The sequence below is a fragment of the Octodon degus genome, unplaced genomic scaffold, assembly GCF_000260255.1.
Source record: "Octodon degus isolate 3935 unplaced genomic scaffold, OctDeg1.0 scaffold00134, whole genome shotgun sequence".
Taxonomy (NCBI): domain Eukaryota; kingdom Metazoa; phylum Chordata; class Mammalia; order Rodentia; family Octodontidae; genus Octodon; species Octodon degus.
The window spans coordinates 4,950,122-4,966,378 of record NW_004524710.1 but is presented as its reverse complement, the minus strand read 5'-3'; the positions used below and the strand labels follow the sequence as shown (position 1 = coordinate 4,966,378).

At 35.5% G+C, this 16,257-nt stretch overlaps 1 protein-coding gene across 5 annotated transcripts in view; it reads right to left on the bottom strand.

The window, feature by feature from the left end:
• Nucleotides 1-11,951, bottom strand: part of Triqk (triple QxxK/R motif containing) — a 57,361-nt gene extending 45,410 nt beyond the window's left edge. For 2 of the 5 annotated variants that reach the window (XM_023701385.1, XM_023701386.1), the window contains exons 1-3: nucleotides 11,853-11,951; nucleotides 8,554-8,621; nucleotides 4,935-5,092 (exon numbers count right to left, since the gene is read on the bottom strand). The gene's annotated coding sequence lies outside the window, so the exon portion shown is untranslated. Of the gene's footprint in view, nucleotides 1-4,934; nucleotides 5,093-6,431; nucleotides 6,470-8,553; nucleotides 8,622-11,852 lie in introns of those variants that run through there. The other 3 variants (XM_023701388.1, XM_023701387.1, XM_004641313.2) reach the window with 3 other exon arrangements.
• Between the last annotated feature and the right edge of the window lie 4,306 nt (nucleotides 11,952-16,257).

The window sequence follows — 16,257 nt, the reverse complement described above, 5'->3', positions numbered from 1 at the left end:
TGAATTTTATCTTAACCCTTTATTCCATGTTTAATTATTTTTCATTCTGTGTTAATGACCTTATGATTGAACATTTTAATTTTAACTGTATCACACCACTACCATCCATAAAGCATATTCATTATTTACCTCTTTAAAGCTCTTATTAGAAAGAATTAATTCAGGAAGGTCTATCAAATAGAGAGTTCAGAATGATGTATTAGATGTGCCTTCAAAAAGGAGTATCAGTACAGTGCTATTGAGACTGTGAGAAGGGAAGTGGAAGAGACACAAGACAGAGAAAAATGGCATCCTCTATTTTACCAATATATGTAAAGGTTTAGTTAGCTCCCTGAATTACATTGGTAAAATTCTGAATAGCTCCTGAAACAAAGGCACCCAGGGAGCCCTGATGCAATTCATTCTTCATTTGCTATTCATTCTCTCCCTTTTTACACACCCGTAAAGGCACACCCCTACACTGCAAGCCACAACAACAAAAAACAAAATTGAATCTTTAATTGTGAGCTTCTGTAGTTATTTTACGGAAGACTGTACTTAAATATGTCCTACATTGAAAGGATATATCATAAGACCTTTATTCAAATTCTCTTTCATTCTGTTTTAGCCATGCAACCCATGTCTGTAATTATAGAAAACAAAGTTCCTTTACAAATAGCAAATGACATTTAATTGCTTCTTTGGAATGCTGCATCTTCAGTGTATAAGGAGGGAGGAGAAGGAAAGAGTTCTCTACAATAATGGTCAACATTATTTAATTTCAAATTAATTATTAAAAGTAACATTTACAGCACTTAATATTTTATACTTTTCATGATTCAATGCAGACACTACAAAATGATGTAAACAATTAGATTATCAGTGTAACAGCACAAGTTACCCTGCACTTTACCTTAGAATATAGCTTTAAAATCATTAAAATGATTGTCCCATATTAAATATAGACTAATGTTTATTTTCTAACTTCCTCCTACCAGAATATAATACCAAAAGAACAGAGATCTTTCTTTTGCATACTGAACAATTTCAGACAATAAGGGTAATGTCTGGTACAAGGTAGTTACTATACATTTTTATCAAAGATTCCCAAAAAATGATTATAGGAACTTAAAAGTTCCCACTGGATATTCAATTACTATAAACATTATTTAGAATACATTAAATCTTAAGATATTACTACACACTATCTATCCATAATAAGAATATGAGCTTGAATATGAGCGATTAGCTCATCCCCACTTTAGGTTGTTTCTGGTTCTGCCAAGTTTTAGTTGGCTCACCACAGTAAGCAGATTTTCCATTTTAAAAATGGGTACTGTAAGGATGCTTGTTTCTTATAGCTGTATTCTTGTGGGTAAAGAAAATAGATAAATCATATAAAGTAGATCAAAGAATGCTTCTGACGTAATAAGACCTCAATAAATGTTACTAACATCTCTACATCATGAAGGTTTAATAAGCTGCTATGTAGACCAAAAAATAAAAAGAACAAACCCTTACCTTGACCTGATGTTCATTAAAAATCAATGGATTCCATTATATGTAACACTATTAGGGCATCACAATGGTCTCAGAGTATAGTAAACGAGTAAAAATTTAATTACACATAAGTACATAGTTTTGGCTATTACAGGATCTCTTAGCTATCTTTTATTATCATCTAAGAGGCTTCAGCAAAAGTATTTTTGGATAACTTTCAAGATGCCAAATTATGTACACAGTCTCATTGCTTATAAACATTGGAAGTTAGGACAGATAAGAATATGACTTCCAGTTTTACAGTATGTACACATAACAGACACTCAAAAATATCTCCCTTTAAAAAACAAATGTTTCCGAACAAAAAAGGATTACTTGGTGGGGTAGTCTTCATTTTTATAGTGACCTGTTTGACCACTTAATCTTAATCCCTAATTCCTGTCAATGGTCTCAAATTAGCTACTTAAAAAAGAAGATTCTCAGGTAAACATTTTTTCAATTTATTACTTCCTCTTTCAGGCAAATTTTTGTCATTTATAGGTCATATTTTCCCTAATGTATTCATAGTCGCATTGCGAGGTTAACACAATTTCTTCAACTGGACCAGTAGTGTGTCTTTAGATAAAGTGGTTCTGCCATAGAAGCCTCAAACCTTTAATTTGCAATGAAAAATACAGTATCCCAATGTTTACAACAATCTTGGGCCTGACACATAAAGGTAAATAAGAGGCACAATTTTAAAAGACCCTGTATATTATAGTGTATTCTTTAAAAAAAAATTCTATGAACTTTAAGAAAAGTATTATGCATATTCTAATAATTTTTATTCTCTTTTGTTATTATAGCATCATCATTGACTTCTTGTTTTCATTTCTACATGCAAGGAGTTTGGATATCACCATCCATTCTTAATGCAAGTCCAAAGTTGAACAGAGTGAAAAATAACTCTTTGTGAACCTATGAGAAAGGTGAGGACATGGGGCAAACTTGTGTCCCCCAAGTGGAGTATCCCAAAGAGAAGATTCCTGAGCAGAAATACCACAGGAGCCAGTACAGGGTAGGACAACTTGAACTGCAACTGACAGTCACTGGAGTCTCAGTGCAAACAAGCCTGAGGGTTAAAAACTCTACTGCACCTATTAGGGTGAGGGGGCCCCATGTTTCTGTGAGGTTTTTTTTTTTTTTTTCAAGGCAACTGTCTAGGTTTCGAGAGAGAAAGTCTACACACGCTTCCTCCAGAGGGAGAGGAGAGATGCCATTTCGAAAGAGGCCAGAGCACTTTGTTTGCCCTCAGGAAAAACTACTTACCAAGAACCTAACTGGCCTGAGGGAAGGGAAATGCCTGGTGCCAGTCAGTTCCAGGCTTCTGAAAGTAAAAAAGGAAGCACCCAATTTCAAGCCACTATCATCATCCTGACCCACCTAAAGGGAAGGAAAAAACCTGAGAAAAACTAGCTCACAATCCAGAAATGAGCTCACAAAAAGGCCAAGAAATAGAACATTTTCATTCCCCCTAATCATCCATTACAATCTTCACTTATTTGTAGTTTCACTTTTTTTGCATCAACCACCTGAAAATAGAATGAGAAATTCTTCAAGTAAACTCACATGTTTTAAACTGCTCAACTTTGTGTGTAGTGTGACATGTCACACCACACCGTTCCATCCTGCCTGTGACATAAATTGTCCTTTTGTCCAATGTATGTACACTGTTTATACCACCAGCTTATTAGTCCCTACTAATACTATGGGATGGATTTGAGGGAAACAATACTAAAAATAGTAAAATGAGTCATGATACTAATTTAGTGAGGTAGATAGCAATGTCTCCATGGGAGAAATTTACAGGGTAGACAGAGAGGGTAAGAGTAAAAGCAAGAGAGGCAGGGAAATTGAACATGGGACAATCTCATAAGCACGAGTGAAGCTTTGTCAGGAGGCAGGGTATTCTTTGCCATGAGATAAGGTGAAGTACTGATATAGACTGTTCCCTCTGAGGATGGGTGTGTAAACTCCTGTGTAACGGTGAAAGAGACAATTAGAGTAAGCATGTACAATGAGTGGCTCTTACCTGAGGACTTACGTTTTTGTGCTGATTTGAAAATAGGCCCATGTGCCCAGATATAATGCGAATAGGCATGCTATCTGAGGAAGAGGAGCAAGCTGAATGGCTCAGGCAGCTGGGAGATACACAGGGCTTCTGGGCAAGGTTAGGCACGGAAAAAATAAAACTGGTAACACATTTTATTGCAAAATTGCTTTGAGAAACTCTATGGTGTTTGCTTTACGTTGTCTGAAATTTGGGAGTGATTTGAAAATACACATTTTTAAAAATTTTGTATATGTTGTTTCCTTTAGAAGATCCATGAGATATAACCCAGTCCTAGGACATGACTCTTGGACAATATAATAAAATACCAATCATTTTATAATATAGGAAATTTTTTTAAAACTGGTTAATTTCCAGTACTCTTACTTCATTTTTCTATTCTTTTAAATTTAATTTTAGAGCTTTATCACATTCAGAGAAAAATGAAGAATATGGCATATAAATTCTCTATATACCTCCTGCCCCAACACATGCATAATTTTGCATTATCAACATCCCTCACCAGAGCAGCTCAGTTGTTACAGCTCACGAACCTACCTGGATGCTGCTTCACTCAAAACTCATAGCTTACTTTAGGGCTCACTGTGGGTGTCATATCTTGGATGGATTTGGAAAAATGTCTAACGATCTGTAACTACCAATATAGCATCATACAGAAAATGTCACTATTCCATAAGTCTTCTGTGTTCTGCCTGTTTGCCTTTCCTCCATCTCCCAACCTCTGATTCTCACCATCTCCATAGATGTTCTTTCTTCAGAATATCCCATAGCTGGAATTACATAATGTATAATCTTTTCACACTGGTTTGTTATTATATACCAGTTATATAATAACTAACAGTTATTATATAATTAGTGATATATATTTAATTTTCTACCATTTTTTAGTGGAAGACTACATTCCATTACCTAGATATACCAAAGTTTATATGTCCATTTACCTCTTGAAGTATAACTTGATTTCTTCCATGTTTCAGTAATTATGAGTGAGATAGAAAGATAGATAGATAGATAGTGATAAATAGAATTAACAAATATTGTTAATGTATCATGTATACTAATATGCCATGTATTAAGAAAGATTAAGTATCTCATGTAGCCACAAATCTTAATAGGCAGTAGTACAAAAAGATTTCAAAAATAAATCACATAAAGCCCTATAGCTCTATGATTCTTGCTTTAGTTATTTGGACTTTTCCAAATACCACAAAATAAATACAAGTAAAGCATTTCCTCATTGTAGTATTGCCATTCATAAGAACAATCCAAAACAAGAAAAACAAAATGTAAGAAAATAAACCACAAATCAAACCCTTTTACTCAATGTTAAATCAAATAAACACACCTTGCGTTGTGTCCCTGATGTGGCCAAGTCTGAGCCTTGTGGAGCTGCCAAGGGTAGGACGTTTCCACAGCCGAGGTCTTTACCAATGAAGTTGTGCTTGTGATCCTGGCATATTCACTTCCAGATACCAAAAAGAATATTCTGGGTAGTTTTTTCTACTGGAATTTAAAATAGGGTGTTTAGAAATATTAAACAGATGATCTGCATATCCCTAATTATCTATAAAATAGAATTATAGTAAAAGTGTTTCTAAAAGATTCATGATTTGTTAACTTTGTTATCAAGTTAATCCAAAGAAGTTTTCAAACTTGGAAAATACTTGGAAAAGCTAGTGACAGAGCACTTACTTAAAATGAATAAGGCCCTAGGTTTGATCTACAGCATATATACACATAATATGTAGCTATATAACTGTAATATTGTATGATACTGTGTATATATAGAACATATATACACAGTATCATACAATATTTGGGAAATACATTTTATACCCATTTTCATAAGTTTTATTTCCACAATAAGTTGAGAACTTTTGTAATAGAAAAGCCTAAGAAAATTTATATTAGCCAACATGTTTCAAAAGCTTATCCAAAAAGTAGCAGGAAGTGTTTCCATGGTGCTGGAAATGTAAGAATAAATATAAAAAGACTAATTTGAAATTGTTTTCTGTTATATCATTTAAGGATTTACAAAACTAATTGGCTTTATTCAATCATAAACTTCTAAGTGATAGGTCAGGATTAAAAATTTCCCAGGCCCCCTGCCCCCAAACTCTCTCCCTAGTGACCCCACACAGAACCAAACCCAAAACCACAGAACAGGTCTGCCTGACTCTGATCTGGGCAAGCAACCACAGAAACTCTCCTTTGTTGACATTAAAGGTCCCCCACAGACCAGGTAGCCCTTCAAGATTAGCTGTTTCTCAGCTTTTTCAGCCTGTGATCACCCCTCCATAAAAGAACCTATAAAGTCTCCTGTCCCCCGACCCCTTTGTTTGGTGCTATCTTGGTCAACTAGACAATCAGCCTGCTTTCTGTCCCCAAAAAATCTTCCACTCGGGTCAGAATGCCTGGTCTGGTTGTGGGGGTTCGTACCTAACACTAGGTAAGTATTTAACTTTCTAAACAGCCACTAAAACTTAACAAAGAACCATAATTCAATTAATAAATACATTGATTTATTCTTTTTATTTAATAAATATTTATTAAATACCTAATATGTGCCAAACACTGAATTTTTCTTCAGGTTTTATTGCAATTAAGCTCATATGTATAAAAGCATGAAATCTATATAGTTCCAAACTGCTGTTTGATAATAACACCAACTCAAAATTTAACCCTGAGTATTTTAGAATACAAATTTCACTAATTATAATAAGGTCATGAAAAACAGATTGTAAAAATCCTAATTCCAACAACCTATGAATAAATTGCCTTCTGTTACTGCAGGGATTTTGCTGAGTGATTAAATGAAAAATTTTGAAATAGGAAGATTTACCTGGATTATACAAATATGTTTAAAAAGTGGATGTCCTGGGGCCGGGGAGATGGTTCAGTAGAATAAGCGCTTGCCTGGCAAACGCAAGGGCCTGAGTTCAATCCCCGGTTCTGCCAAAAAAAAAAAAAAAAAAAAAAAGTGGATGTCCTTTCCCAGCTCTAGTCATAAGGAAACGGAATGACAGAGTAATGGAGAGACGCAATGTTGCCGGTTTCCAGGGTGGAAAAGGGGGACCTCAACTAAAGAATATAAGTAGCCTCTAAAAACTGGAAAAGACAAGGAAACATGGACTCCGTAAGAGAATGCAGTACCACCAACTTGATTTATGCCCAGTGTGACCTCAGTTAGATTACTCTGAACTATAGAATTTTTTTAAAAAAGCTGTTGTTTCAAACCACTTAATTTATAAATTTATGGCAATGTTAAAATAATAATACACAATATCTGCTCTCATATTTTTTATTTCTTTGCTATGCTTTCATTTTCCTTTTTCATATTCATACTGTTAATTTAGCACTGTGTGACTTCATTCATTTAAAAGGAATTCACTTATCCATAAAGGTCATGTATTTTTTTTTTTTTTTTTTTAGGGTCATGTATTCTTAACAGTGCTAGCAATTAAAGAATTCACTGAAATGTTCTTTAACTAAATTCTATTTAGATTTTCATATGTATGCCTATGAGGCTTCTGTTGATTTCTGATGCCTTGATTTTTTGGAATATTTCATTGCATTCTATTTATTTTCAAATGGTTAAAGGAACTATACAGATCATTTCAGCACTGTCTAAAGTTTTCCAAAAACGTTTCAGATGAGACAGATGTTGAAGAAAAGAGAACAAAGAATGGACCCCTAAGCCAGTGATATCAAACTGTTTAGAGATGAGTGCCTAAACTGCAAAACAAATCCATTAATTATAGCAAAGCACCAACACAGCAATTAAGCCAGAATACTGACGTTTTAGTTTAGAAAAAACAACTCATACATTAGCATCTTTTGTTTTAAAAAGAAAAACAACACAAACACCACAGGTCTACCACCACTGGCCAAGGAACACAAATCAAACAAAATCAGAGAAGCTCATTAGAAATATCTGCTTGTCTATATGTTTGCCCAAAGCCGCTGCACACATAGGTGAGGAACTTTAAACATGGCTGGCCTAGAACACCTGAACGTGGATGAAGGGTGTGTGGATAGTGAGAGGTCTACCCTGGGCATGTGCGTCACCAATCAATAGGTTTGTAGCCTGGATGGAATATAAAGGGACAGAAAGAAGGCAGGCTTGCATCTGCCTGCCATGTCATAAACTTTCTCCTGTGTGATGTCCCCTGCCTTGCCACCCTGCCTTGGAACCAGCTGACAATCAACTGCAACCTCTACAAACCACAATCACAATAAATCTTTCCTCCTTTGACTTATGTCTGTTTGTTAGCCTGTCCCAGCAATGAGAAAGGTAACCAAGATACACCTTAAAATATAATATACACCTGCCCAGAGAGATACAGTGCTATATTGAATCACTATAAGAGGAATGTATTATGTTTAAACATAATGTTCAAAAACAGTAGCGAGCTACAAGTCTTCAACACATTCTATATAGATAAGGAACCCGATGACTGGCAATATTATAAAACCCATTAAAGTTTACCACTGGAGCCAAGTCTAAAGATTTCCATTCAGTTCACCTTTCAGCTGTTGTAGTTACAAGATTCAACCCAAAATCAGGACCTTGCTTTAAGTATCTGTGTCACTTATAATTCTAAATGCTACAATATCTGAGCAGTTTTAATATGCAAAGTATGTGAAAATGCATGTTCTTTGAATGAAGTAAACTTTCATCTTTATTAAAATTGTAAGTTGTTTAATCTAAGTATGCTACTTTTGCAATTGTATCACTACATAATAATGGAAAAACTAAGCTACTTTACTCTGGTTGCATTTTCCATAATCAGTGGCTTAAAAGCCATACAACTGAAAAGCATTTATCATTTACAGAATCACATCTATATTCTGATTCAACAAAATAGTTTCCTAGGCATCTGAATATAAAATATTTATCTTTCTATTTTTTAATATTTCAAAATTATGAAGAAACCATTTATTTGTCACCGAAATATACTCACCTCACTTAAGAATCCCAAAAGACTATCTGTTTTCAGTAGTATTTTTAAAGACCTGCATCGAGTCAAACCTACTGAAATTAAAAATAAGGACATAAGTGTGTGACGATGGTGGGAAATACAGCCTAGCTTCATCTTCTTACATAAGGGAATTTCCATTGGAGCGGTGCTTCCTGTTGGAGATGCCTTGTGCTACTGAAGTACAAAAAGACAAATACTTCAGTAAGGTGGTGGGCCTCTACATTACCCAGTATTTAACCTCCTTAATTCAATGTGCCCAAATCCAGGAATATTTACATTAAAGGCATTATAATAACTTAAAAATACTTCCACATATCCCAAATCTCCCAAGAGTACCATCCATAAGGGAAATAAGAATACCAATTAACAGTTCCAGCCTAAAATCTCATTCCTTTGTTCATAGCTTCCCAATAGGAGTTACCTGAATTGTGGCTTATTAAATCCATTGGTCTGCATTAAGCCAATGACAGAGCTGCTCTGGACCATATAGAACAGTAATTCTGTGTTATCTGTTCTGCAAGTTGATTTTTTTTTCCTGGCTTCATTAAAGTCTAAGTTATGGAAAAGAAAGGAGGGAATAGAAAGGGATACAAGAGAATTCATTTTTTGGTTTCCTACCTAAAGCTTATTAATAGAAATCTACAATCAGCTTGTTAGTAACAAATTTAATATTGTAAACTCTGAGTATCTGTTTACAACTCAAGACAGAAAGTATAGAGCTTTTATATTGGGTACCTAAAATCTCTAAATTCATTGTAATGATCTTCTAATGCATTTTTCTTTATACTATTTTTCTTTATTAGAAATGAAGAGAAATACAGAAGAGGAAAAGTACAATACCGGGGTTTAAGTTCTAAGTGCTAAGGCAAAAATGGGGCTCTTATATATTTGTATTTATTATAAAAGAAGTAGATGGTTCCCTTTTCAAATTGTCTTTATTCAATAATAACGTATTATATCTACAACTGATCCCAACTTTTATTGGTGATCTGAGCAAATAATGACCTCTACTTGAATGTAGAAATCAGGTAAAGAGCTGTAGGGAAACCAACCACAATATATTTTTAGTCACCAAAAATTATAAGATCTTTCATTTAAATAGAAATACAGTCCTAGGAATCAAGTAATGGTACTGCCTTTCTTTGTTCAAAACAGACTTTGATAGAAATGAAAATTATTTATTTCTTGTTTATCTAAAAATATAATTCAATGTTTTCTTCATAAGTTCTCTTTTGTTTTGCTTAGAGATTATACTTCAAGAACACGTGGAATGAAATGCAGTTTACATAGTTTTGTGTCAGAGTAATAAATAATTTTGCTTTGGTAGTTCCTGTTTGTTAACTGATAAAAACTAGATGTGGTAGTGATGACCCTGAACTGCAAGCTATGGTGTGAGACGTGGAAGGAGAAAATCCCAACTCCAAGTGAAGACATATACTAAGTGCCTCAGGGCTGAAGCATGGGGCAAACAGTGATTTTTTTTCCAACCCTAAAGAAGTTGAAGGAAAACAAGTGTTTTCAATGTAGTATCTACTTAAACTTCACATTCTGCTTTTTCTAAGCAGATAGTCAGTGGCTTCTTTTCACTTCTCAGAGTTGTATATGACACCAAAAATAGTCATCATTGGATTAGAAACAGTTTCTCAATCCTTGTAGGCCACAGATGTACTTGAATACAAATAAGAAAAACAACCAAAAACATAGTGAGGTTAAAGAAAAAAAGAGAGGGTACAGGAGATATTTCAGATGTTAGTCAGAACCAACACTGAATCAATAATGGTTAAATAGTGAGTTTATTCCTCATTTCTAAATCCAAAAATAAAAGAAAAGGAGGAGGAAGAGGAGGAAGAGGAAGAAAAAGAAGAGGAGGAGGAAGATGATGGAGGAGGAGGAGGAGGAGAGGAAGAAGAAGAAGAAGAAGAAGAAGAAGAAGAAGAAGAAGAAGAAGAAGAAGAAGAAGAAGAAGAAGAAGAAGAAGAACTTGAAAATAAGACGAGCAATGTTTTTACAAGTTCAGATTACATAGATAGATTAAAAGTGTGATTGATAACTCTGTACTTATGCAGACGACTATTGTAACTGTACTTTGAAATTAGTTATTTCTTTTTTAGTAAGAGGGGCACATACTAGCGGCCTCATTCTACAGATGACAAAGCATTTTGAGGTTTCCAGACCAAGGACAACTAACCCTCCCAGGTTCCCGACTTATAGGTAAGTGCTGCTTGTAGGATTACGAAGCAGCCCACGTTTCCTTCCTGAGGATTTACAGTGTACACCTGCTACAAGGAAGTCAAAGCAGCCTTTAGCTTGTGTGTTCTCTCTGCAATGTTTGCCCTAATGAATGATTTGGGGCCAAATGATAAGAGTGAAGGGAGAGATCTGAAATAGTTATCTGGAGAGATTTGAAATATGTCTTAGTTGATCATTAAATATGCACCCAATGAAGGGCAAAAGTTTTACAAGTTTGACCCAAAGAGACTGAAGGGAAGATCGAACATGCTGGAGTCTCTCTAGTAACGGACTACCTCCACTTCCTGAGGAAATGCATTGAGCTCACACAGGAACGGGCCGCAAAAAGAATGAGAACTCTAAGTGGAAAAGGCCAGATCTCGCTGCCTTCTCTTCCTAGTCATCCACGTGGACACAAACATCTTGGGATTCACCAAGCACTAAGGAAAAGGAACCTCCCACCACCACTACCACCAATAAATTCCCTCTTTTCTGCAAATATTTTGGTCTCCATGTACTAGATCATTAATAAAGGGAAACAGGAAAAAAAGCGAAGGGAAGTAACAAGAAAAGAAGTGTGAGGGTAAATGCAGAGCTAGAGGCGGGAGGACAGCGAAATAACTAAAAGGCCGAGACTAACTGACAGCACAAGGGAGCCAATCCCTCGCCCAGAGGAAGGCTGAGCGAGTGGGCGGGACTAAGGTTTCCGGAGCCAGGCCGGAGCCTGACACGCTGGCTGGGCGGGAACCGCGCGTTCCCTAGCAACGCGGAGGCCGCGCCCACTCTGCGGCCCACCGGCCGCCGCCTCCCCTCCCCGCGTCGAGGTCCCGCGCCCGCCGAGGCAGCAGCCCCTCGGTGCTCAGGTTCCTCCGGCAGAGCCTCCCTCCACCCAACCGCCCAGGAGCCCCTCCCTGGGAAGGGCGGGTTGCTGCTCTCCTCCACGCTTTCGGGCTCGCTGAGGGAGGTGCGCGCGTTTCCACTTCAGCACCCTAAGATGTCTGTCTACGCAGGTCGCCCTAATCCCCCTGCCCCCGCCAGACACACACACACACCTCAGTTCAACCTAGGCACGGCCCGACAAACTTCGTGTCCGGCAGGGAATGTTGCTGTCCACGGTCCTGTCACTCAGAGGCGGGGGCGGGACGAGTTCGCAGCACACCCCGGTACCCCTAGGGCGGTAGGAAAAGGGGGCGTGGTCAGACCGATGGGGCGGAGCCACTCCTCAATCTGCTCTCTGATTGGTCGGTACTCTCCCGCCTCTGCGCGGGTCCAGGACGCCAAAGCCCGCATCCAGCTTCCAGGGGCCTTTGCTTCCTTTTGACACGAGTCCTAAATTCTGACACTGTCCAGCAAGGTGACTGTCGAACATAAAACTGTGACTTGATTAAAAAATCTAACACGCAAGAAATGTTACTTGGACTTTTGATGCCTGCACACCTAACACATATATACACACTGTCTGAAATCCATTCTCAAAGGAGTGTCCCAAATTGAAAGTCTCAAGTGAAAACAATGTATCTGCAGATTCAAGCAGCAAAAACGTTTTGTATTTATAGTATTAATTTTAACAGGAAAGAAGTCGATTTACAGACAGTGATTGATGAATTGTGACGAACAAATAAAGTTTGGAGGTCCACTCAGGTATTTCATTTCTGTATCTACAAAATAGGGATGAAAGATTAGGTGGTTATTATTTAGGATGCATTTGATAATTGAATGCTCTCTACGAGATGCTTATATAACCTCCAGAAAACCCGCTAAGAGGTTATGATTCTCAACCTATGAATAACGAAACACACGCTAGGAAAGGATACGATCATTTCAGCGTTCTACAAACATGTCTGCAGTCGTTTTTGTGCTGTGGTAAACTGAATTTAAAATTCCTTCAAAAATCTGTGCCACTTTAAATTTAATGTTTTTCTTGAAGTACTAAATCCCCTTTCTCTGAGTGGTCCATCATCTGCAAAAAGCTCCTAAGAAAGAATATTGCAGACCAAACAAGATAGGAGGGAGGAAGGAAAGGGGAAGGGAAAAAGAGGGAGGGAAGGATAGAGGGAGGAGAAGGAAAGCAGGAAGAAAGGAAGGTAAGAAAAAATTGGAACAAGTGTACTCACCAGAATGTTCTGAAATCTCCCAGGATATTATGGTCAGGAGTTAAACCCAAAATGTAATTTTATTTTCTGCCCTCCCAAATCATTTTCTAGCTTCCAATTCTGCTCCCAGAAATAAAGGCGCAGTTAAGTAAGATTATATAAATTCTCTTGGCCAGAACTTCTATGAAATTGGCTTTAAAGTGCAGAAGCTTTTTTTGATCAAGGAGTGTATATGTTATCAGAAACTGTAATAATAAGAAAATAATAATACCCCTGGACACATGCTTTGAAATTCCACTAAAACACACATCATGTTGTGATAAAATTTTTGGAATAAAAGAAACATTTGCCAGTTGCAAATGGTTTTTATTTTCCCACCCTGCCGAATTTCCAAATTCTTTTGAAAGCTTGCTAACTGTGAATAACTATACAAGACTTCTTTGATTTGTAGGACTCGTGTCCCCCATTGAGTTTCTTTAATCTTGAAAATATTTGGTTTCTGTATAAAGAAAAAGAGCTATGATTGTGCATTAATAAGTATATAAATAAGTACTGTTAGATTTAAATAAATGTAGCAATTTCATTTGAATACTTTTTTCAAATGCATATTCAAGTAAATATAGCAAATGCATTTGTTTGAAAAGTCTTACATATATAAAATAATATGCATTTAAGTAAATGTATTATATGCATGTAAATGAGTAAGCATTGAAATAAACACAGCTGTATATTCCAGATATGTATAGCTCCAGATGTTTGATGCATACATTCAAATTTCTGATACTCTACACCTTGATATCTAGTTACATGTATAGTAGAAAATACTGTGCTACAAATGCATGGGACAAATTTTAAAATTATATGCACTATGAGAAATAAGATGAAAACAACAAGTAGTGAATTTCTATCATTGAATTTGTTACAGCATGTCCTTACAAGATGCACTTATTCTGGCAGGTACTTCACAAACATTTTATAAACAGTGAGAAGCCAATTTACCTTATATGAATAAAACTACCGCATAGTAGCCATGCAAATATGGCTTTCTTTGAGCTCCATTTCTAATTAATTTTCAGTGCTCCCCACATTTAGAATAGGAGAGCTTTATGCTACCCACTACTCAGTTATCTATTTTGTATCCCATGATTCTCCTTAAAACTTTGGAATATGTACACTCTGAAATTCCTCCACAGGCACAAAAGCATATTAGAAAAAATTATAAATAATGAATATAACAAATATATACATTTTGAAGATACTGAACAAGAAATAAATAGCTTAGTGTAAAATTTTAAAGGCCACATAGATATTATGAATATGTTTATTTCTTCATAATACTTGATACATGTTATTTGAGTTTTATATGTAGCAAGTTGAACTATAAAGCAGAATCTAGTAATGATATATGCCAGCAACTTCAGTCTATATGAATGGAAGGCATTTTTTTTTCAGAACCAGGGATTGAACTCAGGCCCTTTTGCTTGCCAGGCAAGAGCTTATTCTACCGAGTTATTTCCCCAGCCCCTAACAAGAAAGTAATTTAATAAATTGCACATACTTGTGTTAGTTATTGTAAAATATATCCTAAAAATTATGATAATGCTTAAAATATATGCAGCCTGTTAAGTATATTAAAGTATAAATATAACATATAATTAATCTTGTTCAGAAGGCTTTTAAGTTTTAAAAGTTGAATTATAAAACTTAGCCTCTCTAAGTAAGTATAATCAACTACTTAATAGGTCACACACCTATTGATATTTCTTTACAGACATCCTAGAACAAAACTATAGCAGTATTTAGGGTAAATTTTATTGAAATTATATAAAGAAATGATTTCTCATTTGAATATGCATAGAAATTCTCTGTGATCTCCAAAATGCATGCTTGAAAGTCACAGCTTTTACTTACAGTACATTTCAACCACTTAATAAAAAAATGGGAAAATGAATTTGCTTTTTTAAATAAGAGCCTCTCTTCTCAAAAGTCAAATAACTAATGAACCATAAAAATAATTTCTACTGACTTGTAAAATACTTTAAGTTATAGCTGCACAAAGTACACATTTGAAATGAACTTCATGGAAAATATTAGTCTACAAAATAAATGATTTCAATGATTATCTTTTCAATGACTGAATGCAAAATTGTCTCTGATATCTAGAAAAACTTACTATATATGATGTATTCTAATGATAAAAAATAATTTTTGTCATAAAATGCAAATTTTTACGACATAATGTCAAATATGTAGCTGCCAGTTTTTCTTTAACATGTCAGGTTATTAAAAATCATCATGTAGCCAGTTGAAAATGTTTATAATGATTGGGGGTTTTTTGTTTGTTTGTTTGTTTGGTTGGTTGGTTGGTTATTGAATATTGAGTATATCTCATTGAAATCATAACATTTCTGAAATCATGATGTAGTTTACATAGTAATTTATAGGGAGCATTTTCCCGCACCTAATGTCTCTAGGTAGTGAATTAGTAATCCAAGCTGCTTTGATTTTGGCTTCTTCCCTCTCAAAATGAGGCCTCCACAGTCTTCATATCAGCAGCTACAGGATTTCATAGGAGCTTTCCATGGCCATGGTAAGAATTGAAACGCATGACTTGTCTAGGGGGTACTTTTGTCATTCGATTTTATTGCTGGAGTTCAAAAATATGATATTCATTTATTATTACCTCTCTAAGAGCAGTCTCCTCATGTTCCCCATTATTATGTCCCAGTTTCTCTCAAAATCTATTACACTCTTATTATACTTGTATTTTTATTGTGTTTTACTATGTTTTATTCCACTGTATGTATGCTTTATTTTATGCATTGCTTAGTATTTTTCTTAATCTTGAGAATGTAATCGCATGAGGATAGAGATCATTGTCAATCTTATTAATTAAAGTATCTCAAGGGCTAAGAGCAGTACACAGTATCTAAAGACAGTTGGGATAAGCTTTTTGATTTCATGAACTTCTGTGCCTAGCTATGACTGATTCATTTTCAAATATTCTAGTGTTTGTATACAGCACACTTCATATATCTGTTTTCCTGTAATAGACTACTAAGAGTTTCTTTTACAAAAAAAATAGTATGTTATAAACACATGAACTTCCTAGTATAGATTTGCTGGACTTTCTCTTTGATTTATATTTGAGAAAAGAATCATAAAAATTGTACAGTATGTCCATATTTTAAAGAAAAAGAAAAACAATGTTTCCTCCCAAGGTATGCTAGTGGGCCTTCTAGCAGAAAACTTTATTTGGTTCAACTGTATCAATCCTTTTAGAAGACCAAATTTGGTACTTAATTACTTGCTTTATATTGCTTTGTATTGTTCATTATTCTTTCTTCCATTGACTTAATTTTCC